Source organism: Callithrix jacchus, chromosome 11, assembly GCF_049354715.1.
Source record: "Callithrix jacchus isolate 240 chromosome 11, calJac240_pri, whole genome shotgun sequence".
Taxonomy (NCBI): Eukaryota; Metazoa; Chordata; class Mammalia; order Primates; family Cebidae; genus Callithrix; species Callithrix jacchus.
This window is the reverse complement of record NC_133512.1, coordinates 38,154,778-38,180,892: the sequence shown is the minus strand read 5'-3', so window position 1 is coordinate 38,180,892 and position 26,115 is coordinate 38,154,778. Positions and strand designations below refer to the sequence as shown.

Genomic DNA, 26,115 nt, shown 5'->3' with positions numbered 1-26,115 from the left:
GTTGGAATGGTGATTATTAAAAAGTCAAGAAGCAACAGATGCTGGCAAGGTTGCAGAGAAATAAAAATGCTTTTACACTGTTGGTGAAAATGTAAATTAGTTTCTACAACCATTGTAGAAGACAGAAGATTTAGATTCGGAATGACAATTTGACCCAGCAATTCCATTACTGGGTGTATTAATCTTTTTTCATGCTACTGGTAAAGATATCCAAGATGGGAAAGAAAACGGAGTTTAATTAGACTTACATTTCTACATGGCTGGAGAGGCCTCAGAATCATGATGAAAGGTGAAAAGCACTTCTTACATGGCAGTGGTAAGAGAAAATGAGGAAGAATCAAAAGCGGAAACCCCTGATAAAACCATCAGATCTCATGAGACTTAGTCACTACCATGAGAACCGTATGGGGAAACCACCTCCATGATTCAAATTATCACCCACTGGGTCCCTCCCATAACACATGGAAATTATGGGAGTAGAATTCAAGATGAGATTTGGGTGGGGACATAGAACAAAACCATATCACTGGGTATATATCCAAAGGAATGTAAATAATTCCATTATAAAGATACACACATGCCTATGTTCATTGCAGCACTATTCACAATAGCAAAGACATAGAATCAACCCAAATGCCCATCAATGATAGACTGGATAAAGAAAATATGGTACATATACACCATGCAATAGTATGCAGTCATAAAAAGGAAAGGTGGTGTGGGGGCTGGGGGGTGAGAATTAGGAAAAAGAGGTAACCCATGCTGGGCTGAACACTTCATTGATGGGTTAATAGGCCAGCAAACCACCAGGCACACATTTACCAAGGTCACAAACCTACATATCCTGCACATGTGCCCTGGAACTTACAAAAAGGAATAAAAATCAGACTTAGAAAAATAAATAAAAATTTAACAAATAAGATCACACATAGAAACCTTAACTTTGTCAGGAGTAAAATGAATAAACAAAATGTCTCAAAAGTAAATGACCCCATTACATATGTTATAAGTGACTTTCTCCCTTTGGAAGCCTCCTCTGAGGAGATATTTTAAAATATTTTTAAAAATAGCTTCTACAGTGTTTTTCCTAATTGCTAAGTTGAGACTTAATTTACATTTCTGATTTTGCTCTTTGGGATGGGAGAAGGGGAAATAGAAATGATGATTAATTACAAAAGAACTACTTCCTTGAAGCCACAGCAGTGGTAGGGAAAAAGCAAATGCCTTCTGATTCACTTTGAGGAGGAGAGTTGCTCATATTCCTTCTTTGGCTTTCTTGCTTGTGTAATTTGGCCCCAAACTGGGATGTTTTTACATTCATTTTGTGTTTAGAAAAGATATATCAAATCAAAATGTTTAAGCTGCTCTTCTGCTCTTGATATTAATAAAGCTGATGAAGATAAACAAAGGAAAGAAAGAGAAATCCTTTGGAAGACATGTCTATCCATGACCCCAAAGACAGGCCACCTGAAGATGTGTCTTGACTACAGACTTGAAACAACCATGTGTCTCAGTTATAGCCCATCTCTGCCACAGACTTGAGCAATACAACTATCTCAAAGACCCATAGAGTGGTCCAACAGGAGTCCTCCTAGAGGAAGCCACACTCATCAGCACATAATACATCAATGTACCTGGTGACAGGTGTTCTGACTGTGAACTCATAGGTAGTCCTTCATCTCAGCACCAGCCCCGCAGACTGAGTTCTTGGGCACAATCCAGTTCTCCTAGGAACCAGAAAGAACCCACAGCCACTAGAACCACTGGGAATAGGCCCACCAACCGTAAGTTCTCCATTATGAACCTACTATTAGGCAAGTGACCCTGATCTACCACCATTCAGCTGTGATCTCAAAGACAATCTCATCAGCCCAGAGACATAACAGAAAAATATTTTCTTGTCAAAACTAGTGTGTAAGACTGAAAGAGGGGTTTTTACCATCAAATGCACAGACATCAATGCAAGACTATACAGATAACAAAGAATGAGGCAAATATGATACCACCAAAGGAAAACTCATAAAGTTTCAATAACCAACCACAAAGAAATGGAGATAGACAAATTGCCTAAAAAAGAATTCCAAATAATCATCTTAATGTAGCTCAAGAAGATGTAAGAAATTACAGCCAGAAATTAAATGAAATTAGAAAAACAATGCATAAACAAAATAAGGAATTTAATGAAGAATTAAAATCCTTAAAAACTAATCAAATGAAAATCCTAAAGCTTAAGAGTACAATGAGAGAACTGAAATTTTCAAGAGACTTTTAACAGCACACTCAATTATGCAGAAGAAAGGATTCATGAACTCAAAGACAAGTCATTCATAATTACCTAATGAGAAGAGCAAAAAGAAAAAAGGGTGAAAAAGAACAAGGAAGGCATGACAAATCTAGGGCACAGCATGAAATGTGCAAATATACAAATGATGTGAGTTTCTAGAGGAGGAAAGAGAGAAAAAGAACACTACAAGTAAAAGGATTTATAGGCCAATATCACTGATGAACATAAATGCAAAAATGCTAACAGACTGAACTCAACAGCACATTTAAAGTATCATTTTTACTATGATTAAGTGGGACCTGTAACCATGAAACTACCAAAAGAAAGCATAGGAGAAATGCTCCATGACATTGGTCTTGGCAAATATTTCTTAGATATGACCCCCAAATCATAGTGAATAATAGCAAAAATAAACAAATTGTATTACATCAAACTGAAAAGCTCTGCACAGCAAAGGAAATCCATTAATAAAGTAAAAAGACATCCCATGGATTAAGAGAAAATATTTGTAAACTGTAATCTAATAAGAAGCTAATATCCAAAATATATAAAAAAAAAACTAAGAAAACTCAGTAACAAGAAAACAAATAACCCAATAAAAATGGGCAAAAAACATAAATAGACACTTCTCAAAAAACAAATATATAAATTCCAACAGATATATGAAAACATGCCCATCATCACTGATCATTAGGGAAATGCAAAACTACAATGAGAAATGGAGGGTATGGAGAAAAGAGTACCCTGGTGTACTGTTTGTGGGAATGTATATTAATGCAGCCACTTGGAAATAGTATGGAGGTTCCTTGGAAACTAAAATTAGAATTATCTATATGATCTAGTAAAATGACTTCTGAATATATATATATATATCCCCCCAAAATTGACATTGGTATGGCAAAGAAATATCTACACTCCTGTGTTTACTGCAGTATTATTCAGAGTATATAAGATATGGAAGAAACCTAGGGGTCTATCATCAGATGAATGGATAAAGAAAATGCCATATATATATATACAAATGGGGAATACTATTCAGCCAGTTTAGAAAAGAAGGGATGGGAATCCTGTTATTTGCAACAGCAATGGAGGACACTGTGCTAAGAAAAATAAGCCAGGCATAGATAGACAAGTGAAGCATGATCTCACTTATATGTGGAAACTAAAATAGTTAAACTTATAGAAGTGGAGTGTAGGATGATGATTATAAGTGGCTGGGGAAGAAGGGTATATGAAGAAAGAGGAGATGTTGATCAAGGATACAAGGTTTATTTAGACAGGAGAAGTTAGATTTAGTGATCCATTGTAGAGAATGATGACTATAGTAAATAACAATGCATTGTATATTCATAATGGCAAAAAGTAGATTTTAAATGTTTCACCACAAAAATGGCAAGTATATGAAATGATGAATTTGTTAGCCTGATTTATCATTTCACATTATAAACATATATCAAGACATTATATCACATAAATTTATACAATTATTTGTCATTTAAAGATATCAATTTTTTAAAAGTTTTGAGAGAATAAAGAAATCTGAGAGATATCTAATATTTTGACTAAGAAAAAAGATGAGCAAGAGAAAAATGGCAGAGTATACTGTCATTAGTCATTATTCAAGATTCCATTAAATGTTGAAAATAAAAATTCATCAGCTTCATCAAAAAATAAAATAAAATGCAAATCCTTAGGCTTCACACAAAACTAGTATTGTGTGAATCAGAATAGTATTGTGATTCACAAACCAGTATTGTGTGAATCAGAATCAGAATTCTTGGGGGGATTTCTTTGAATAGTCATTTTTACCAAATTGTTGAGATAATTTTTATACATACCAAATTTTTCTGATAACCACAAAAGAAAATGTGGTTTAATATCCTGTAAGGAGACAGACCAGGTGCATACAGTGTATTTTTTACTTACAAGTGAACAGCTCCTACTCTGGTTTAACTTTTCCTAATGCCAGGTGATCCAGATTTCCCTTTAATACTTCATGATGAAATGCTATAGAAATGTGAGGAACTGCCACGGAGTAGTGAAGGGACTCACCTTTAAAATAAGGAACTACAATGAAAGAAAAACATCAGCAGCAAAAGAACTGAAATGTGAGTAGAGAAGAGAGCTTAAAAACGCAAAGATGACAGAGGCTAGCTAGGTATATACAGTGAGCACAGCTGAGAGTGGAGAGGTGCAGAGTCCATGTGTGGATCACTGAACTAAAAGTTAAAAATGAGAACTCTCTGGGTATAAAATAGATGGTAGAACTGGTTGGTTATCTCAAAATTCTTTTTCTCTTTATTATTTGATAAAGGTGGTTATCCTGCTTATAATTTTCATGCAAAAACCAATTGAGATAAATTATCGAAACTATTTAAAAGCACTGTCATTTTGTCTCAAGCGAAAAATAAAGCCATGTCAGCAAGAATTGAAGGTGGGGAAAGGGAAATGGGATGTTGTCCTTTTATACTCTCTTCCCAATTCTTACCCCAGCCACCAATTCACAAGTACTAAATTTTCTGTCCAAACACACCATGAATATTTATGACATGGGAAACTGTCCACAATGGACCAACTCTCCTGATTTGGTGAATGGGCCCTCTCCTGCATTTGGTGAAATTCTTCAGCCTCTCAAAGATCTACTTTGAATGTCACCCAATCTGTGAAGTCATTTTCTTTCTTTTTCTTTTTTTTTTTTTTTTTTTTTTTGAGATGGAGTTTCGCTCTTGTTGCCTAGACTGGAGTGCAATGGCGCGATCCCGGCTCACCACAACTTCCACCTCCTGGGTTCAGGCAATTCTCCTGCCTCAGCCTCCTGAGTAGCTGGGATTAAAGGTATGCCACAGTGTCCAGCTAATTTTTTGTATTTTTAGTAGAGATGGGGTTTCACCATGTTGACCAGGATGGTCTCGATCTCTTGACCTAGTGATCCACCCGCCTCAGTCTCCCAAAGTGCCAGGATTACAGGCTTGAACCACCGTGCCCGGCCTGTGAAGTCATTTTCTAATCCCCTTCCACATTTCATAACTAATGCTCCTTTCTGTATTATCTGTTTCTTATATCCTAGTCATTTTTCTAGTACTCTTAGTTGAATATATGAGCACTTAGAGAGTCGAAAACAGGCATTCTTCATGATTGAATCTCAAATTCCTCACAGAGGGCTTGGAACATAAGACGCTCTGCTCAATAAATTATGACACCAGTTGAATTCATTTAGTCACTTCAATTTAAGGCAGGTTTGTTGTTCCTGCAGTGCCACTTGACACCATGCTCTTGCTCTCTCTCATACCTCATTTACTAATTTTTATTTTGAGAAGGAAGAAAGAAAAAAGAAGAATCAAGGGAAAAGAAGAAGGCAAGTGTGCTCTGAAGATGTTTATAGATACTCTTGCCTGCCTAATGCTCATTCACATATTAGGCAGCACAGAATATGTTATACTTAGGTAACAATTTAACCTCAACAAGAGCCGAACCTTCACTAAATCAGTTGGTCTTTCTGACTCATGCTATGTGTCCAACAGGGATAGGAGGAATGTAGCAATCTACACATTAGTCAGGAATCCAGAAATGACAGAAGCTCTGCCATCTTTCCATGCAACCATCTTAACATAAAGTTTCAGTATTTTCTAAAAAAATTGAAAAATAATGTGGATAATTTACATCTGCTCTTAACTGCCTTCACCCTGAAGTTATAGATGTTACTTTCTCTCAAAATCCACTGTTAAAAGTAATGGCAAGGCCCCAACTTAATTGTATAACATGCTTGATAGTTTTACTATGTATGCAGAAGAAAAGAATTAGACATGATTAGCTCTAGTGATCTCTATCACACACATATTTATTATGCACTATGTGTTAAATACTGGGCCAGTAAACAGAAAAATAACTGTCAGACAAAACAGAGCTTTCATAAAGCTCATGAGACATTGTAAAGGAAATAGAGACCTTTCACCCACATAACAACAAAAGCCTGAGTTTTCAGAGTCATATGAAATGCAAATATTATCCAGCATCAAGTTTTACAGGTCATTAGCAAAGATAATAAGAAAGGAACATCAATGGTATATGCCACAGCGCTATCAAGCATACCTCAGCCCATCAAATGCAACTCCTGTTTGGGGCACTGTGATGTGATTTCGTTCTGGAGTGTGTGGTGCTCACTCTGCATGGCTAGAGTTAGCATAGAGGAGCCTATGAGTGCTGTGGTCTTTCTGTTTATGCATCATTATCACACAGTGTAGCTCTAGCCAGGTCATTAACTTGCATTCATCAGCACAGCTATAGCTTAAATCTATAAATTACAGATATACCTACAGCAATCAGGCCAGAAAGATCAGTTACATTCTGCTACAAGCATTCCTAGGTCAGTCATTGGGAGCTAATACATTTCAACAGTCAATATTTACAAGGAGGTCTGTTTGGGGTTAAAAAGAAAAACACTTAGGGTATTCTCAAGTACTAAAGAATGAGTTACAGACCCACTGTTGACTGTCTCCTTTTAGCACCTGATCCAATCATTAGCTAAATAAATGTAAACCTGCTAGCAGTGAATGCCCAAAGTGCATGGGGCACTCATCACTGTGGTAGGTTTACTTTTGAAATTATCAGTCCCCACCCCCAACCCCCAAAGTGCATGCTACTAGTGGAGGGGGGAGCGGGGTGGGGTGGGGGTGAGTGGAGGCGTGGAGGCAGAGACTGACATCTCAGAGAAGTCAGAGAAGATTTACAAAAAGTGGTGTTTGAACTGAGATCAGAAGGAAGAGCCAGAGCTAGCTGGGTGGCAGAGGAAATAGCATATGAAGAGGAAAGGAGCAGGCCTGTTTGAGTAACTCAAAGAAATCAGTGTGACTGGACTGTGAGGAGCAAAACAGGAGATGGGGGAGGGGAAGCGGTTTCTGACAGGCCCGACTGGCCCAAACCATGGGTGGGACAAGATAAATTAGGGATCTTTATCTCAGAAGCAAAGATAGATATTGAACTACTTTTAATGAGGGAACTCAGAAAAACGTGATCATTGGAGGCAGTGAGCCAGTGGAAAGAATGAAATGGGTTAGATAACCACAGCAGACATCTTAGCAGAGAAGATGATCATGTGAATAACGGTGCTGATGTGTTGATAAAGAAATGTGGTCGGATTCAAGTGATATTTAGGAGGAAAAAGTGACTGGAATTGGTAAGGGCTTGGATATGAAGAGACAGTACGGAGAGTTATTAACCATATCTCTGTGACTTGTGCAACTGGATGATACCATGCACCACAGAAAACAATAGAAGCAAAACGGGTTCAGATCACTGTGGGAGAACAGTGAGAGCCCAAAGAGCAAATCCTTGGCTTCTGCACTCAGGCAAGCATGGTCTCGTTGTTGGCTGGCATTATCCAGAAGGCCCCTGTGAGCAACAAATTATGTACTGCATTGTAAACAAAGAATATGTAAAAAGAAATTGAAGGGTAATTTGGAGAACAGCATCCAAGTGCTCATACAGAAGTGACAGAAATTAAATGATAGTAGGGAAACGGAAGCACCATTGTCGCATTTTTTATACCATATCTCTTAAAGCAGTTGGGAGCTACTGGAGAGAGAAAATGCAAGTGGGATGCCAGAAGGAGAGGGGAAGGCAAAGATAGAGGGAAGGAACAGAACTGTTTGCTGAAATTCATGCTATGTTACAAGATAATCATAGTTATAGAGGACAGTCTAGGCCAGGCATAGTGGGTCACACCTGAAATCCCAGTGCTTTGGAAGACCAAGGAGGGAGAATCACTTGAGGTCAGCAGTTCAAGACCAGACTAGACAATATAGCAAGACCCCATCTCTACAAAATAAAAAATAAAAAAATTACTGGGTGTGGTAGTGTGCACTTGTAGTGCTAGCTACTCAGGAGGGTGAGGGAGAAGGCTCACTTCAGCCCAGAAGTTACAGGTTACAGTGAACTATGATCATGCCACTGCATTACTGCCAGATACTATCTCTAAAAAAAATAAAAGGAGCAGTTAGATACATTTGTGTTTTCTTTTTTGTTTGTTCGTGTATTCTTGTTGTTGTTTTGAGACAGGGTTTCACTCTGTCACCCAGCCAGGAGTTCAATGGTGCGGTCTCAGCTCACTGCAACCTCCACCTCTTGGGCTCAAGGGATTCTTCCACCTCAGCCTTCCAAGTGTTGTACTGGCCAGAGCATAGTAAGTCAACACCAAGACAAAAGTATGCCAAATTGCAGGGTCTTCATTGCCGGCAGCCATGGAGGACTCACATCTCTCCAACCCGCGGCCCCGAAAGGAGGGTGTCAAGACCTTTTATACCCGTAAAACCACCTCAAGAGTGAGGGTGAGGGGCAGGGGTGGGGGTGAGGGGCGTCTGACTCTCTGAGGGCCAGTGGATTCTGTAAATCACCTCCTGGGGGGAGATGAGGGTGAGGGGCCTCTGGACACTCCGAGGGCCAGGGGACTTTTGACATTCTGATTGTTACTTAAGTGGTTCACAAAACTCAAGATTAGCATTTGTTTACACATTGTCTGTGTAGGGTGGAAATTACAGTCCTCAATTACTTATTCACATTTGGGTTATAGAGAGCAGTTTCAACATGAAGCCAAGGTATGGTTGAGGTATGCAGTTTTGTGGGGCTTTTACCATGTCACATTCCCCCCTTGTTTTATTTATAGGAATTAAATCATTGATTCCTCCAACAGGTTAGTATTGTTTGTTGGTACTAACGGCTCATATCGAGACCTTAATATCTTTAGTCTATGTTTTTGGTGTAGCCTGATGTAGTGGAGATAGTTTTACAACCCCAATGGGGTCAAAAGAATTCATTTAAGTCTCCACACAAGTAGCTGAATGTCAAGTAGCCATGACTATAGGCATGCACTGCCATGACATTTGTCTTAAATAATTATATGGTTCCTTTAAAAATCAAGTGTAAAGAAAGAAAGAAAGCATTAAATGAAATCTAAATAGAAGGTAAAAAATGGCCTAGTGAAAATTACCATGTTGATTATTTGGGAAAAAAAAAAAGAAAGGAATAGATAAAACTATAAGAAGCAGTAGGAAGATTTGCCCAAGCACTTGTCAAAGTTTTTCTATACCTCAATTCTAGTTCCTCAGCTGGCATTCAGTAGCTGTGTGACCTTGGGAACGTGTTTATTCCGTGTATGCCTCAATTTAATCACCTTTAAAATAAATTTAATAAGAGCTGTCCTGCCCACATTAAATAATAATGTTTGAAGATTCTTTAAAAATTATAAAACTGCTTATATATATATATATATATATATATAAATTATTTTCATGGTATGACTGTGTCCTCCAGAATTTACAGGTTGAAAACCTAATCCCTAATGCAATGGGGCCTTTGGCAAGGTGTGTGTAGGTGGAGCTCTCATTAATGGATTAATGCTGCTATAAAAAGTTAAAAAAAACCTTAGGGGGTAGGTTCACTCTCTTCTCCTCTTCTGCCATGTGAGGACACAGAGTTTGTCCCTTTTTCCCCTTCCGCTTTCTGTTATATGAGTATACAGCAAGGAGACCTCACCAGATGCCAGCATCTTGATCTTGAAATTTCCAGCTTGTGAGAAGTAAATTTCTGTTCCTTATAAATTATCCAGTTTCATATATTCTGTTATAGCAGCACAAATACTAAGACAATTAAATAATTATATTAGTAGTAGTAAATATAATTATTAATGCTCAAAAAAAACACCTATGGTCCTTAATAAACTAGGTGAATAAACAATAGACAAGCCTCCAGTGTAAACAGAGAAGGATAAAATCACAGTGAGAACTCTGTATAAGGACAAGTAAGGTGAAGTCAACAGTCAACACTGACTGTTTATATTTTGAGAGGTTTTACTGGAAGTGCATGTGCAGCAAAACACAACATTCAAGCAAATGAAAATAATCATGAAATTATCCTGCCAAGAATGAAATCTTAGAGGAGGGGACTTCCAAGCTTTTCTTTCTTTCCCAATTTTAGTTGTTTTTTTTAAGGTGTAAGATCTGGGACTGCATTCTATTTTCTGTAAATTGTGAGAGCAAGTGTGCAGATTTTGATCTACTGGATGTGCCCATAGAGTTTGCAGGAATAACAGCTGGTTCCGGAAGCTGTTGGAAATGTGAGCTATAGAAAGGTGAGTGTGTCATAAATGTTTTATGTAAATCTTCAGGAAAAGATGGGAGAAGGGGACTTATGCTTGTTTATTTCCTCATCTTATAAGCATTATTTTTCCATTTTTAGCATTTTAGCACTTGGAATGCAGCTTATGGCTATGTATACATTTAACAAAGTAGTTCTTATATACACATATTCATACACACTCACTAATAAATCGTTACATCTATCGTGGAAGGCATATTTAACTGAAGAAAGAAATACAGTATATTAACTAAGAGTGATCACAATTTTTTATCAATCTGTCCTGTAAAAAACAAAAATAATTATTTTGAAAAATGTTATTATTTTGAAGGGGATAATCCATTCTTCATTCAAAAAACTTTTATTAAATACCTACTATGTGCTAGTCCTGTCCTAGAGAAACATGGGCTCATAGAGGAGGATGTGAGGAAGCCATCCTATGCAGAAAGGCCATTCTTGCAGATGCCCCTGGATTTACTCTGCCATATTACAGAGAACTTTCTCAGAAGTCACCTCTTCATATTGTCCTTCCTGTTCTCCAGGCCTCTGATTCTTCGACAGTTCATTTTCCAAGCAAAGATCATTAAGCCTCTTAAAGCATACTTTTTGTTCCACTTTTGTCTAGAATGGAATGAAGGTGAATGATTCTGACCTTCCACCCAGAAATGATGACCTGTTAATGTGTGTTCTTCTGCGGGAGTCATAGTATGCTTTCCAGAGGATCCCCAACCAGCTCCCATAGTCATTAGTTTACTCCAGTGAAGTTCAAGATTAAGTGCTCAAAGAGTAGATCCCCTGGATCACCCCTGTAATCCCAGAACTTTGAGAGGCCAAGGCGGGTGGATCACTAGAGGTCAGGAGTTTGAGACCAACCTGACTAATGTGGTGAAACCCCATCTCTGCTAAAAATGTAAAAATTGGCCAAGTGTGGTGGTATGTGCCTGTAATCTCAGCTACTTGAAATGCTGAGGCAGTAGAATTGTTTGAACCAGGGAGGCAGAGGCCAAGATTGTGCCACTGCACTCCAGCCTGGGCAACACAGTGAGACTCTGTCTCAGAATTAAAACAACAGAATAAAACCAAACAAAAAACCAGTAGAATCCCCAACAGTTGCCCCAGACCTAAGGAACAAAGTTTTGTTTTTTCGTCGTGGCATTTAAGGCTTTAAGAACTTAGGAAAAGACAACAGTCTCAACTCTTCCTCTTCCCTTCCATTTAACTCCATCTATTATAATCAAGTGTATCTAATGTCTGCTTATGTGCTTATTTCTGCCTAATGCCTTTCATTACACAATTCTTCCATTTAAAAATGACAAATGCAATAAAGTGCACAAATAAACTACTCAATTATGTTTTCTTATATATATAAACTCCTTTACTCAAACCAAAGTTCAGGACATTCTCAGCATTGCATAGCACCATCTCTTCTGCCTTTCCTACTATCACCTTTCCCAGAGATAATTACTTTCCTCATCAGGATTCATATAGCTTCATTTTTCCATAGCATAGTTTGACTTGTCTAAGTCAAGACAATTGACTAATAAGAATAAGACAATGAAAGGAAAGGGCCATATTCAAAGAAAAACGTAAATTAGTTTTTTCTGATTGGATCCCTCTTTCAGTAGCCACTTCACTATATAACGAGATCTGTGAGTTGAGCCTAGGTTACCATTTAGAATATTATAATGTCCCAAATTAATAAACACTGAGTTTAAAATTTCACTGCTGCAGTCATCTCTTCAATTATTTTCTCAGTAGTATCTGTGAAATAGACTGGTCAACATGTGACACAAGAGTGAGAAGTTTCACACTGACTTTTTAAGAAAGTATCTTATAGAATGATTCCTTTTATTTCACATAAGGTAATGAAGATATACAAGTCTGTTTGAAAAGATTATTTAATTTTTCTATTTTAATAATATATTTTTGTGCGCTTTTTAATGATGACACAAGCCTCTAGAATGCTGTTCTGACTTATGTAACTCAGACAAGTTTCAGAATGGCATTCCTGAATTCTCCTCACAAAAAGACCCCTCCTTTGAGCCAGTGATCAAGAGACTGAGAGTCTAATTGTTCAACCAGCTGTCAATCTACTTAACCATACGATCACTGAGCTTAGGTTTCTCTGATTTTTATTCAAGTGTATCATATGACAGTTTATTAAAATCAAAATATGTCAATGATATCTCTGACCTATGTAGTGATTGACACAAAAAATAGAAAAGAAAGATAAATGAGATCAGTTTGAAAAAAACAATTCTTTTGCCAAATTTCTACCAAACTTACATCATATCTCCTGACAATCAACATATTCATTGAGGAACAGCTGTCTGTAGGCAACACATTAAGCAAGAAAATAGAAGACAACTCCATTCTAAAGCCAATTAGGATTCTTAGTAGTGAAGATACAAGTATGAAAATGATTACCACCTGGAGTCATGTCAAAACGAAGATATATTTCTCTCTGAAAGGAGATTGTTAAGTAGAAAGAGTGAAATCTTACGAAAATTGTGCTGATGGCCCCTGCCAAGTAAATATGGTGTAAGGACAAAGGTTAATAGTGTGAGGGGCAGAAGAGAGTCATTTTGGCAAACGTACCAGGAACTTCAGGTATCCCTAACAACCATGTATTTAGAACTGAAATATGTCCATGCACATAAAGCCTCTTATACTTCTGCTACCAATTCTATTGTTACTGAAACTGAGAGAAAGAGAGAGAGAGAGAGATTATAGCCAAACAAATGCTATCAAAGTCCTATGATGAAATATAGGGAGTCTAATTCCTAGGGTCACCAGACATGCCAGAAAATAACATTCCCAATGTTACAAGGGCTCTTGACTGGGAAAGTATATTAGAAATTATAGTCGTATTTTTTCTTTTGGTTGATAGAATGAAACTTAGGAGTCATCCAATTTCAGTTAATATCAAATCAATTCCTATTAGTAGAAAAATCCAACTCAGCATTGCATTTTCCTTGGCTTGAAAAATGATATTCAGAATTATCTGGCTGGAATTAAAGTTCAGCTTCTCTGCTTTTTTCTGTGTTGAGTTGCAGTTAGTCTTGGGATGTCAAGCAAAATTATAATTAAAGTACTGAAGAGGTTAATCCATACTTAGCCTTAATGTTTTAAAATGCACATTTAAAATGTATCTTTATATTTATTTGACAAAGAACTCTGCTTACACACCTAACTCTTTATATATCTCATTTCATCTAGTCCATAATAGAACATTTTGTACTGTTCAAGCCTTTTGGCTGTACAGATGGTTCTTAATTCATAATGAAAAGAAAAGAAGATTCATCAGTTTTCTTTTCAACCTGTGTTAGTTATATATCATGAGTACAAAGAACATTCCCAAATGGTTCAGAAAGGGAGAATTCGTATTTGCTGTTCTTTTTCCCTCCTAGTTTCTCATTTTATTTTTAAGGTTTGATCCCAAGTCATCTCACTCCTCCTCAACAGTGCTTCTCTTGCCTCTTCCTTTGACCATTTGAGTCAATCCAAAATACTTCTTGAGGAAATTTCACTTTGACTATAACAACTTTGAGCCTAACTTGGAACGGTGGTGACCATCCTTCTTATGAAAACTAATAGTTCATCACTTCCCAAGTCATTCTATTTGAATTTTGAGTCACTCTTATTTTTAGAAGTTTGTGTTTATCGAGCCAAAACCCAGGCAGCAAATCATTGGTCCTATTCTGTAATATGATGCCAAACAGAATCAATCTAATGATCCTCCCAAATACAATTTATAATCCTTTAAGGAATCTATAAGATGTTAGTTTTTTTGGGTTTTAGTTAATTTGCTTTGATTTTAAAACAAAAATTTCCAGGAAAAATAGTGAGATTTTTCTAGAAACTGAAAGAAACAAATGCCAATTTTCTACTAATTTTCCATCTAATTACATTTTTTATTCCAGTTCTCCATTTGACAAATGAGAAAGTCTACTTCTAACTCTAGTGTTTACAAATATATGCAAGACAGGATGGTTACATTTAAAATGTCAATTTATCACATTAATCTCTACCAATAGACTTAGTTTAAATGCTAGAAAATTGAAGTATTTGATCAGAAAAGATACATGATTTTACAAGACTCTTGAGCAATTTTTAAGAAGAAAAGAAAAGGGCATTATTCCTTAATTATCTAACTTAAATTTTACTTCCTTTGTGAAGCCGTCTTCTTCCCCAGCTTCCTTTACCCTTCAATCATCATCTATTTCCTTTTAATGCTCTGTGCAATGGTCATAGCCCAACTTTGGATTATTGTTCAATATGTACAAACTAGCCAGTGGGCTACTGAAAGACAAGAAAGCTAACCACTCATTGTATCTCAGGCACATTGTGAGGAATCAATAGATATTAATTCACTTGAGTTAGAAGTTAAATTAACTATATTTCCCAAAGACAAGTTGAATAGATTCTATTGATTTGTTCCAAGGTCATAGATGTTGATGGTTTAGAATGAAGCTGATTCAGCTTTCCTGGTCTCATCTGAACAAGCTGATTCTATACACACCATTTGTGCATTTTGTGAACTAAGTTCCTAAGCAAATATATTAAGTTTTCATACTCACAATATGCATAATACTTGTATTTTGCAACTTACAATATTGGCCATACTCAATGAGGGGCATTTTCTACAAGAATTGCTCTCAGATGGATACCATGGATGGCCACACAATTTTGCTTTAAGTCATTTTCAGCAGAATTCTAGACACTTCCTAACAATATATACAATGTTTATATTATAACTCATACTTTTCAATTACCTTGGTATTCTTTTTTTTCTTAGTCAGGCAAAGAGACCACTCTAAACCAAAGGAAAGCTCCATTTGGGACTGAAAATGAGCAGACTAAAAAAATAAATATTTCCAAGGGGAAAAATAGATAGTTCTGTTTCCGATTTTTTACACCCATGTTACAAAATCTATGCCTAGAATATGTTCACAGGACACTGGTACCATGGAGAGATCGAATGATAAACTTACATGGCATTTGATTAGATTCAATCATACCTAGCCAGATTCTGTTCAAGTAAAGAAACACACAAAGACACGTGGCACAGAGCTAGGTTCTAGGTGTTTTAGGCTAGGACCTTTTCATCCCTCTGGTGGCAGAGGAGAAACAAGAATTGATTGGTACAAACTATCCCTGCCCTTCTGAAGACAAGTGATGTCTTCCTACCTCAGTTTATTCCTATATAGCCACCAAGCAGGGCCAAAGAAGCCATCAACCTGGGAATGAATTTTGGTGTTATTGGACCACTTCTGTCTTAGTCCCCCATACTGTCCTTACTGATTTAGGGACTGAGCCCCAAAGGCCAGATATTTTAAGAAACATTCAATTTATGAGAAATATATAGTGACTTATGAAGTGTATGAAGCAAGATGCTTTGAAACTGTGTCCAATTGAGTGGCATTTCACCTCGTCTGAACTTGTTTCCTAATTAGTAAAGTTAAATGAAAAAATCGAATGATTTTACTTCGCTCCTTAAATAAATAGCAGACTGGAATCAAACTTCCTATATTTAGCTCCTCCTACACTTTATTGCTTAGGATTTGTCAATAGCAAAAAAGACAATTACCAATGAGGAAAACTAAATCATTACCACCATTATCACCGTCATTGTCATTGTTGTTATTATTGTCATGTTCATCACAGCATGAAAGAATATTTTGCAGTTTCATTCTCTGTTTCTTAGAGAAGGCAATTTAATATACCCAGAGTTAAAGTATTTGACCAGTGTTATGGGAACAGCTCAATGCTTATGACCCAATCCTTACATAATTTTAGGTGAAAATTTATATGTATATTTATCTTTGTTGAATACTTCCTAAGTTTACCACATATCCTTTTTGGCACTCCTTTTATCACTTAAAAGTTAACATAATGGTAACTATGAATTGTAATAATAATAATTTTTTAAATCTATAATCAGCATTTCCAATATTTAGTATTCAGTTCTGCTTTCTATATAAATAACGTTTTGCATTCTTTCTACATTAGTATGCTTTACATCATAGAGGGCACTCAGGACCTGCCTCCAAGCTTTGCTGCTACATGCCAGATGCCAAAAATACACACCCTAGAGGACTCTGGAACTCTGAAGAACATTAGTGTTTCTTTTAGCTGTGTCATTTGTAGAATATAGTCTCTTACTATCACTTTTGAGTTGTAACTCAATTGGTTTTTTTTTCTTTTAGATATGAATATCAGAAGATATACATTTTTTAAAAAGGGTTAAATAAAACCTCCTTCCACTATTCCAGCTTTAAATCAAATGCTGTCAGCTAATATAATACATAATATAAATAGGATTTCCTTAGTCATTTACAGTAACATTTTCAGAATGACATGAAAGTCTGATCATAATACTGCCTTTTCTAAAACATCCCAGTGGCGTCCTACACCTCATTGTTGAAGCTAAAACTCCTTAGTATAAAATATAAGAGTCTCTGTGATTTTGCTCCTGCTTATCACTCCATTCCTTGTCCCTAATGCCACATCCCACATACGTGGGTTTTTACCCTTGGTTGTAACCATTTATGATATTTGTTTTCAAAGATACAGTGATAGATGCAGGTCTCCATATATGACAGCAGTTACAGTTTGTTTAAGGTGCATTCTAAGGTCTTAGATGAAACATCAAGCATGGATGCTTTATGATTTGAAAATACCTATTAGTCTACTGAATCACAGAAACCAGGAAATAGGGACTTTCCAGGTGCTCTGTTAATCAAGCTGTTGTAAAGATAAATGATCATTAATTTCATTGAAAGAAATGGTAGCCCAGTAGAACCTTTCATGCCCCAGCATAGTATAGTTCCCATGCAGGATCTGAAGAAAGGGACATTTGTAATAATTAATTCACATTTCTGAAAAAAAAAATCCACAGAGTATCTTGCATTGTGTCACAAGAAAAGGAGAAAATGTTCTCAATGATGAAGGGTCACTTTCTCATTACCATTAACTAGATTTCTCCTTATGGAATGAATGATATCATTCTTGTTTCCTTCTGAGCTCTACCTAAAAAAATCCTTTTCATTTCCTTCTGAGCTGTATCTAGAAAGGTCCTTTCATTTACTGCCTATTACCAAGGAAGGGTGAAAAATGAGTTTCCTCTAAGTATTTCTGATTCACACTCTCCTTTTTCATTTCTCTAATGTGACTTGCTTACACATAGCATATTTCTGTGATTTAAGGTTCTTCTTGTCATTCTTTTTTAGCACCAAAACAAAACATGTTGTTTATCTTTTTATATACATGATGAAGTATACACATTGAAAAAGTGAAAATATGTATTCTCGGTTGCACCTTGCTATTGTTCTTCCTAAAAGAATGAATTCTTGAAAAAAACAGCTGGGCATTAAAATAGAAAACATATCTAGTACACGCCAGGAAATTTATAATAAATTTAGAAAATAATCTTATTAAAATAGGTCCTCACATAGTAGCCTAATATCCTATATGCCTTTTCTAATAATCCCTACAGACGTCTGAGGTTGAGAGAGAGATTTAGGAGCCTCACTGCGTGTGAGAAACACTAAAGTAACTGAAACTAAGGCAAGGCTGTTCTTAAAAAAGCCTGTATCTCAGTGGGGAGCTCCCTTTTCAAAACTATCTTGTTTACACAAACTAAATGGCATTTGGAAACAGCAGCAGCTTTGGACAAATTGCAGCCTTTTGCAAGCACACTATCCAAACCCGATTCTGCGGGAGTTACAGTCCAAAGACTCAAGTTTGATTCCAGGACCTACCACTTCACCTTACAAGCTGTGTGACTTCACAAGGGTTTTCACCTCACCTCTCTGCATTTCAGCCTCACAAGTAAAGCAGATATGATTATAGCACCTACACCTCTTAGGTAGGCACTATGAACGTTAAGACAGCAGAAATGCCTGCCATATAGTTAATGTTTAACAAACTTTTATTATTACTATGATTAAGGTGGCTAGATATACAGAAAAGAAAACATTGGTAAAATGAGAATCACTTACGGAATCTATTCTCATAACATTTACCTGGTATCAGTACATTATAGAGCATACAATTATATCCTTGCTGTCTTTAGCTATATATGTATGGTTTCATCATGGTCATTTCCAGAAGGGGTTTGACTATTCCGTGGTTTGTTGAGCCACATAAGGGTAACAGAAGAAAATACTTGAGTTCCAGAAATGCCTCAGCAATGGAAAAGTTACCAGATGTTCAGGACCACTCTCAGAGGAGCTGCTTTATAGCCATCTCTTCTGAGACCAGTGTCACACTGAGAATACGGAGAGGACCAAAAGCAGAAGTCAGTGGCTCCTTTCCGTTAAAACTAGTATTCTGTTTCTGCTTCCTTCTGAAAGACAACATAAAAGAGGAAATGAAAGGGGTTCAAAGACTTGATACGTTTTGTGATTAGAGAGTCAGCTCAGGCGAATAAAATGATTAGTATGGGAACAAAAGGAAAAACACCCTAATTTGGATTCTCAGTCAGATTTCTGAGATCACTTAACTCATTAAAAACCATCTCCCTTCAAAATCCTTTTACATCAAGAGAAATGTGCACAACTGCAAAATGAAGCACAACAAAACCTTAGATGTTAGGAGGCCACGTTCATGGGTATCAGCAAAGGCCACGTTCACAGAAACACAATGTTAATGAACGTGGGTAAGTAACAGTGTGGACTGGGGAAGCAAAAACCATTACCCACCTAAACAGCTAGGTTGATATAAAAGAACATTGTGCACCAATTCTATTCTCTGCATACTAGTCTTCTTTCTCTTCACCAAATAGAATTTTGAGTTTTATATCTACTGTTTGAGATTATACTGAATTTGAAGAGTCAGTATATCTCAATATGCGTGAGATTATAATGAATTTTCTCTTTATATTTTCTAGAGAATAAATATAAAACATTAATATCACTATTTTAAAACACTGTGGTTTGCTTTTTGGAAAGAGAAGAAAGAGCAAAGGGATGGGAACTAATATAGATATACCAAATTATGGCAACACACACATAAGTAACTCTTACTTGATTGGTTAGTTTGCTAAGTACTATACATGAACTATCATGTTAATCCTTGCAATAACCTAATAAGGTACGTTCACTTTTGTTGCAACTATTGTTGCAAAAAGCAAATAGTCTCAGGGAAGGTAAGAAATTTGCCACAGTAATCTCAGTAGCTTGCAGGAGGCAGAGCCAACCTAGATCCACCTGCCTGGGAAACTTTGCTCACTGCAGTTCACCACGTTGCTCAGTTAGCCAGAAACTCTGAATAAACTCTTCCAAAGCCTGATTGCTAGAAGGATCTAATTTAATGTTTAGCTCTCTAAGAGAAGCTGCCTTTCCTCTAGGGGGAAGGCATTGACAGTTGTAGACAGTGACATAAGCCTCTGCTCAAGGCTGACTTCCTTTTTGTTGATGAGAGCTGAATTCTCCTCCTGGTTCAATCTAAGATGCACAAAACCAAGTGCATTACCTCACTGGGCAACAGAAAAGTGACGAGGATGCAGAGCAATTCCTGGCAAAGAAGATTACAAACACTTTGTTTGAAAACAGTATTTGAGCTTAGAAAGAAACGGAATTCATGCTTTTAAGTAGAGGAATGCAAATTTTGGTACATAAACTTCCTGCTTACGAAATAAATCATCAATCCATGCCCCAGGATGTAAAGAATTAAGGCAGATTCTTCCCGTAACCTAGAACTCTCCTTGTTAGTGAGGAAATTACTTCGGACTTCGTTATTCCATTCCAATAATTATCACTAACAACTGAGAAGAGACTAAGAATGGCCACTAAGACTTAGCTAGTTTTCCATCTCATTCATTAAATCCTTTTAGACACAGTCCAAGCCCCATCACTGACACGTCTCATCCATAAGCTCCTCTTCTAGACTGAGGTAGACTGAGGATGAAACTCACCACTCCACTTTTCTTAGAGACTATATGGATTAGCAATTATTGTATGTACTATACTTATTATATCTCTTTTTAATTCTGGGATGCAATAAAATAGTGGAAAAATACAAGTGATAAAAACAACGTATTTGCTGTTCTAATCTTTCACAAGCCTAGCATAGTTCTGAGTATACTGAATCACAACACTCTAAAACAGCAATTCAAAGAGCTGAGCCTTGTTATATTGGGGAGGCACTGTTTAAAGGGCTGTGTTTGTTTTATTTTATAAATTTTTCACAAACAGCCTGTAAGATAGGGACTGTAAAGGCTCTTACATGCCCCAGTCTGACTTTTGAACCTACTTCCTTAACACTCTGCTACTCTACCAGCTACTGAAAAGACTCAGAGCTAGAAAGACCATCTTCCACATTTTACAAATAAAGTAGGGAAGAACCAGGAAAGTTAACTGGCCTGGCTTGCCCATGGTTAAACTATTACCAGCAGAACTGAGCTAGAACCCAATTTTCTGATCCTACTTTCAAAACTGTTTGACTACAACATACCTCCCTGTAAGGGAAGTAATTCATTTATGTAAGTTTTGTGCAATTTTAATGTTTTAGAGGAAAACTATAGCACTTTCAAAGTTCCCCAGTCTCTTGCATGCTTTCTACATGGCATATGAGTTGTCCTTTATAAAATAGTAACACATAATAATGTATTGTCTTAAAAATAGCATCCTTACCTCTTAATGCCAGATGAAAAAATATTACTCAACTACTAAATGAAAATATTAGTTGTGAGTGATATGAGATTCTGCTTGTTGAGGAAGCTCTTAACAGAAAAAGTGGGTTTAGACTTTGTTTAATTTTTAATTCATTTTTACTTGATAAAACAAACATATAGAAAAGTATGGATATACTATTGTTAATGCAAGTATCCATGTACAAAAATAACTCGATTAAATACATATTAATACTTTGCTACATATGGTTTAAAGCCCCTTTAGCAAACAAAAACATTATGAAAGGGTAAAGAATTCCAAATGCTCTTGGATTCTAGTCCTGCTGAGCCACTGGGGCTATTGCTCATTCACTGCTTTGGCCTTTCCAATACTCCTGTCCCCACTTGTCTTACTCTCCTGTGCTTACAAAGCCTCTTTATCTTCTTTTATCTTCTTTCAGCCCAGCTCTGAGTTTTAGCCTGAGAAAATGCCAGTGGAACCTCCTCTTTCTTTCTCTTGAAATTCTGTCACCCAACAAAGCCTCCTAACAAGGCCCCACTGTCACTGGAGCTCTTTTGCAAACATCCTCCTGTTAACTACAAATTATTTTGCATTTCTGACATGTTGCATTATTCATGCTTTTAGCCTCATAAAATAACTCCCCAAGGCATGTTATTCCTTTTGACACAAATTTTTCATTTTCTGTACCTCTTTTGTGTGACTAGAACATAAGCAATCATAAGTAATAACTTGGTGGTTTCTGGTGTGACGTTTCTCCAGGACTCTATTGTCATCCCATATAAAATGTATAGTATGGATTTTTCAAGTAAAAAGATAAAGAGGCTGGGCGCGGTGGCTCATGCCTGTAATTCCAGCACTTTGGGAGGCCAAGGTGGGTGGATCATGAGGTCAAGAGATCGAGACCATCCTGGTCAACAAGGTGAAACCCTGTCTCTACTAAAAATACAAAAATTAGCTGGGCATGGTGGTACGCACCTGTAGTCCCAGCTACTCGGGAGGCTGAGGCAGGAGAATTGCTTGAACCCAGAAGGCGGAGGTTGCAGTGAGCCCAGATCATGCCATTGCACTCCAGTCTGGGTAACAACAGCGAAACTCCGTCTCAAAAAATAATAATAAATAAATAAATAAATAAATAAAAAGATAAATATCTTATTAGTCCTATTACGGCTTCTAAGTCTGAGGTTACAGATAACAATAAGAGTATTGGTTTATAACTCATCTCAATACTAGAGGAACTACTGGAGCCAAAATAACTACAAAGTGATAATATACATGTGTATGTCACTTAACAGTTTTGTAAATCACTTTTGCTTACATTACTTCATGTGATTTTCACAATAGTAAGAGTTTTAAAAATGAGTGACATGTAGACTACTAGCCTTTTAATTTGCTTCTGTGTTCACAAATAGCATTTATTATAGAGTGCTGCAATTAAAAACCAGATAGAGTCTTGCCTTTCACAATGCCCAATCAAAAAGGTAACTGCACAGCCCACTCGAGAAATAAACCTTATGAAGACATTGTTCTCTGCAGGGCCTGCTCATCATTCAATACCATCCTCTTGGCTGTGGACATTTTGATGAAACATTAAAAATAGAGTCAACCAATCTAAATATCTGTAACAATATTTGAAGAGATGTAGAATTCAGAACTGCATGAAGACAACAGAAGATTGGTGAACTTGCTATAATCTACACTTAGGACTGGCAATTCTGTGTGTGCTCCTGTAACCCCAGCCACATGTCTCCGACAGGAGTAGAGTTGGGCATGGTGCATAATAAATGTTCTGTTTCTAAGCCATATAAACATACTCCATGCCTGGAGAGTGTTCTGGGATCTGGTCATGTCTTCTCTGGAGCATTCAACTTGTCTCTTGAATGCCATACAGGGCAATGCTGTATGCTGAATTGTGTCCCTGCCAAATTCATAATTTGAAGTCCCAACTCTTATTACTTCAGAATATAACTGCACTTTGGAAATAAGGTTTATAAAGAGATAATTAAGTTAAAATGTTGTCCTAATCGAATCTGACTAGAATACTTCAGAGAAGAGGAAGAAATGCCAGGGGTGTGAGTGCACAAAGGGTCAACTATGTGAAGAGGCATCAAGAGGGAAGCCACCTGCAAATCAGAGAGAGAAACCTTAGGAGAAACCAATGCCTTGATTTTGCCAGCACTTTGATTTTGGATTTCTACCATTTCTACCTTCAGAACTGTAAGAAGATAAATTTTGTGGATTAAGCCACCTAGTCTTTAGTACTTTGTTATGACAACCCTAGCAAACTATTTCAACAACAACAAAAATTAGTCATGGATATTTCAAGTGCACCAAATGGTCAACTCTGCAATCAGGCTAACGCATCATGAGGGGACCTGAGTTCTCACCTTCCTCATCCAAAGACCCTCGGCCTTGCTGCCCCGTCACCCTCCACCAATGCCCTGCTGCTTCTTTTGTTTGGCTTTGCATCATGGCTTGTTAGTCGTCCTCTATACCATGGATTTTGGTGATGATATGGACCCAGAAGCTTTAGATTCTGAACGTTGAAAAGGAGGCAGTTCTATATGGGCTTGTCTCCAGGCACACTGTCGAAAGGGTAATCAAACATTTTCCATGAAATATAAGCACCCTCTTGCCATCAGATCTTGATGTATTATTGTACAGATTATATTTATCAGTTCTTCAATGTAATGATAAATGATAAAACAATCATTTCTTCTTATTTAAACTTTTTTTTTAAATTTTTTATTGGATTTTAAGTTTTGGGGTACATGAGCAGAGCATGCAAGACAGTTGCGTAGGTACACACATGGCAGTGTGCTTTGCTTTTCTTCTCCCCTTCACCCACATTTGGCATTTCTCCCCAGGCTATCCCTCACCACCCCCCCTCCCACTGGCCCTCCCCTTTTCCCCCCAGTAGACCCCAGTGTTTAGTCCTCCCCTTTCTAACAACATATTCTAAGAGAAAATTAAATTTCTTGAACTGGTTGTGAGGAGGGTTAGAAAAGTACTCAGTATGCCACAGCAAATATGGCATACAATTATATCCTTGCAACTGCTTCTACCAGGTTTATGAAATTATTCTACAGTTTCCAGTTTCTTCTTACTAAGGTGCTAGTGATAACTAGTAATGAAGGTAAGCCTCTGCTTAGTCCCACCCAGATTCCTTCTCATCTGGCTTCTGTTTTCTCACGTTGTTCTCTTCCCTTTGAGGAATGAAACTTTATCTATGTCTGGATCCTTACTTTTCAATCTCTGTTTATACAGTTCCCCAAAATGTATGCAATAACATTTAGCAATTAATGTCTATAATCTCTTTTCATCTTGCAAAACCTTGGCTGCCTACAAATTTATCACCCTGGAAATGACATCTGCCTATTCTATCAAGTTGGAAACACTGCGTGCCAACCTGAGTGCCTGTACATTTTTCTCCAACATGCTGGGAAGTTGGAGAAGCATGGATCTGTTATGGCAAGAGCCATTCCCAAATGGTGCCTGAGCTAAAAGCAGATCTCATGGTGGCAAGGGTACAAACACAAAAACCAATCAATACTGATACATATTATGTGGCATATGAAGCATTTTCAAAATAATCAGGAGATAGACTCAAAGGAACATTAAAATTTATCAAATAACTTACTGTGAGCCCTGGCTTTGTTACAGGTATATCATCATGGCACTTATTAGCCACTGGAGAAGCCAGAATTACCTCAGCGATACAACAGCCTGCCACTCATTGGATGATACCCTTTGTGATGTTCCTGACACTGCCAGCATCACCTCTCTATCACAGACTTACAGCTTCCTTCAGCTGCAAAAAACAAACAAACAAACAAACAAACAAACAAAAAACTCTTTTCTTGTTCTTATCTACTAAACAAATGAATATTATAATCTACAAAGAAATGAGCTTAATTGATTAGGTCCTCATTCATTTATTCACTCATGTCACAAAAATTAACTGCATTCCAAACATGGACCAAGTACTAAATTCATTTTTTAAAATTTAATGAATAAAATGAGTAGATGCATAGGTGAGGAAATGACTAAAACTACTCTGATTACTAATTTTCTTTTGTAGAATAAGTATGAATTATTCTCAAAGTAGAGAGGCTTAGCACAGAAGACAAGGTAGGGAAGAAACTTCGACCAGTTTAAAGAGACCAAGAGGACAGAGAAGGGACATTTAATTCTGAGATATCAATGATAGGACTGTGTTCCAGATTCAGAAGCTGTCATTACTTGAGAGGAGAAGGAAGAAACAAAACAAAGTGTTATTAACAATAATGACAACATGAAAGTCTACTTGGTTCTACCATAAATATTTGTATAGACGTTTCTATTTTCAAACTAATACTGATCATAAGTTTATCAGTTTAGCTTACCACAACCTTAAGAGGTTTACATTGCAATCATTCCACTTTATCTATTAAAACCTGATTTTTTGCAACTCATATTATTTCTAAGTTGTGGATTATTTGCTTATTTCAGTGAATTTTGTTGTATTTGGGCCTATGCCTGGGGCCACAACTCCTTAAACTAACATATAAGAAAAAGTTGAGTCACAAACCCATTAAGATCCATTTCCTTATCTGCAAACACATGCAGAATTACCAGGACTAGGTTGCCCACACTTAGAAAAGCAATTGTCTTGTTGAATCATTTTGGGACTTCCTTTAGAACATAAACTTCTCAATGACAGAAATCACAGGCATATTCACATTTGCCTGACCTGTAACAGATGCCAATAAGTTTTTCAGATAAGTGACTGAATGGGTAAATGTGCTCTGGACAGACCTCACCAAAACACTGGGTTTAGCACTAGCGGAGCAACTATCTGAAGAGGAACATAGGCAAACCACTATGGAAGTAACATGCAGTAAAGAATCTGAAAAATTCTTTATTTTAAATGAGCGGGACTTCGGGTTTGCAGCCTAGTGAAGAAATGTTTTAAAGTTTTGAGGGAATGATTGTTGTCTCCAAACATCTGAAGGAAGTACATGTAGAAGGTCATTAGTGAAATAGTTTCCTTCCACTGAGAACAAAATCCATGACAAGAGGAAATGTATC

General features: G+C 36.9%; 1 long non-coding RNA gene across 1 annotated transcript; it reads left to right on the top strand.

The window, feature by feature from the left end:
* The first annotated feature begins 10,299 nt into the window (after positions 1–10,299).
* On the top strand, positions 10,300–25,499 carry LOC144578260 (uncharacterized). Its single transcript, XR_013523713.1, has 2 exons — positions 10,300–10,406; positions 24,709–25,499. It is a non-coding gene; the product is annotated as an uncharacterized LOC144578260 (long non-coding RNA).
* The last annotated feature ends 616 nt before the right edge of the window (positions 25,500–26,115 follow it).